The sequence below is a fragment of the Babylonia areolata genome, chromosome 1 (genome assembly GCF_041734735.1).
Source record: "Babylonia areolata isolate BAREFJ2019XMU chromosome 1, ASM4173473v1, whole genome shotgun sequence".
Lineage (NCBI taxonomy): Eukaryota > Metazoa > Mollusca > Gastropoda > Neogastropoda > Buccinidae > Babylonia > Babylonia areolata.
In genome coordinates, this window is record NC_134876.1 from 31,659,607 (window position 1) to 31,662,106 (window position 2,500).

Sequence of the window (2,500 nt, forward strand, 5' to 3'; positions counted from 1 at the left end):
AAACCAGGATATTTCCACCATATCGATTTAAATTCGACGGAAGCTTTGTATGAGAAAGACGGGGGACAAAAGGTAGACTTACGTAACATCACACAGTCTCGTTGCTGCGAAAAAGAACAGTTTGCTTTGGAACTTCGACTCTGGAACTTCATGACTCTCGGCAAAACTCGTAGTCTCATCTCTGGATCAAAGGTAATTCCTTATTAAGCTTATTCATTAAACTTATTTTTATCAATCACAAGACATGTGAGGGAGTCAGGTAGGTATACGCTTTCATTTTCGTTCCAGTGAATGTGAGCTGCTCTTCAGCTTTCATCAGGAAGTAAAGAAGAGATAGTAATGTCTGGATGAAGAGAACGTCCAGGTTACTTTTCTCCCTGATGTCGTCCAGTACCTGGGTTTGGTGTGTGTCAAGCGGGCTCCATTTGAATGCCACGAATTGACGAAAGTTCTCTCTCTTGGTCTGATTGATTCCCCTTGTCTGTCTCTTCGTCTGTTGACTCTTTCTCCGTCTGTTTTTTCTTTTCAGTCTGTATATCATGTGTGTGTGTGTGTCAATCTTTCTTCCCTTCTGTCTGTCTGTCTGTCTCTGTGTGTGTGTCTCTGTCTCTCTGTCCACACCCCTCTCTTGATCTCCGTGTGTGTGTGTGTGTGTGTGTGTGTGTGTGTGTGTGTGTGTGTGTGAGTGTGTGTGTGTGTGAGTGTGTGTGTGTGTGTGTGTGTGTGTGTGTGTGTGTGCGCGCGCGCGTGCCTGTGTACGCGAATACAATCTCACGTGTACACAAATGTCAAAGCCATCGAGATTTTGAAAAAGAGAGAGAGGGGGGGGGGGGGAAGGAAGGAGAGAGAGGGGGAGAGAGAGAATTACAGAGAGAGAGAGAGGGTGGGGAGAGAGGGGAGAGAGAGAGAGAGGGGGGAGTCAGGGAGAGAGAGGAGATGGAGGTAGAGAGAAAGGGGGCTGGCATGGGCAGGTTGGGTGGGGATGGGGGTGGAAGAGGGGTGGGGACGGCAGGAGTTAGGGTTAGGAAGGAAGAACAAAGAAGAAGAGAGAGTTAGGGAGGGCGATGGAGGGCGGGAGGGGGGGGGGGGTACGTGAAGGAGATAATGCCTACGTACACTGAACATCTGTACATATATCAGCCAGGGGGAAAAAAAGAAATAAAACTTTTGACAGCCGTAAATTTTGAAAATATTCTGTCTTTTTTGTTTTTAGTTTGATATTTAAAAAAAACTTTATTCTTTCTTCTGTGATTGCTCCATTTTCTGTAGTTTTTCTTTTCTTTTTTTGCTTTAAATCTATATCTTTTCTTTTCTGTTTTGTCTTATTTCCTGTTTTCTTTCTTTCTTTCCTGCTTTCTTTCTTTCTTGATATTGCCATCTGTAGGATAAGCCTTGCCTTTGAAACTTTTTTTTTTTGGTATGAATTTACAACTGACATAATTCTGTCCATTAAGAAAAAAAAGAGCATATGCTAATCTGTCTCTCCATTACCTTGAAATATATGACCGATTTTGATTTTTAAAAGCCTTTCTGTTGTGAATGTAACGGTTAAATGTACTTATCTTCCTGTCTAGCTTAAAAAAAAAGAAAGAAAAAAAAAAAGTGTAGTTCATAAAGCATGTAAGAGCATGATTAACGCCCCCCCTCCCCCTCCTCCGCTCCCCCTGCTCCATCCAAACAGAAAACATTACGGATATTCTGCATGGCATAACGACCCTTATTGAAAGTAAATACGTTTTGACACACACACACACACACACACACACACGGTGTCTGGTTGAAGTGGATGCACCTCAGCTTCGATGAACACGTCGTCTCAGCCATTGACGGCGACAACGCTTCGACAGTTCCATCTGTCGTAATTCAGTCGAAATTACGCAAAGAGTCAGCACACGATTTGCCTCCAACCAAGACGACATCCAGACTGATCGGTTTGCCAACTTTCAGCTTCACTGGGCGGGAATTGTTGCATGCTTAGCGGTCAGTGACATACATACATACATACATACAGACAGAGAGAGAGAGAGAGAGAGAGAGAGAGAGAGAGAGAGCATTATTTGCATTTCCCTTATATAGGAGGTATGTGAAAAAAAAAATCAGGAATGGGGAGGGGAGGGGTGAGATTTTGCAATGATTGCTTCAAATCGGTTACACTGCAAGGAATGTTTGAAAGAAAGGAAGAAAGAAATTTTTTTTGGAAAGAAAGAAATACAATAACAATGAGAATGAAACATTTTGACTCATATTCGCTGGCAACGAATTGTCAGTATGTTATCATACTGCATGTTGTGGGGGACAAAAAAATTCACATAAAACTGTTGAGCACATAAAAAAAACCCCAACAACCTTTATCAGAACAATACTTTCAATAGACAGTCCTTTACAAAGAGCGAGAAAACAACTGGGTAAGTTTCAGTTAGACCGAACGACCATCAGTGTAACTCATTTCTTAGCATTACATAATTATATTCGTTATATTCATTTGTTTATTTTTTTTTTA

The 2,500-nt window shown here is 41.8% G+C and overlaps 1 protein-coding gene and 1 long non-coding RNA gene across 2 annotated transcripts in view; one reads left to right on the forward strand and one right to left on the reverse strand.

Moving 5' to 3' along the window:
• Positions 1–2,500, forward strand: part of LOC143281813 (E3 ubiquitin-protein ligase TRAF7-like) — a 69,234-nt gene that overhangs the window by 50,074 nt on the left and 16,660 nt on the right. The gene's annotated exons all lie outside the window — the stretch shown is intronic.
• The window catches only part of LOC143291853 (uncharacterized), a 29,437-nt gene that overhangs the window by 25,901 nt on the left and 1,036 nt on the right, over positions 1–2,500 (reverse strand). The window lies entirely within an intron of this gene.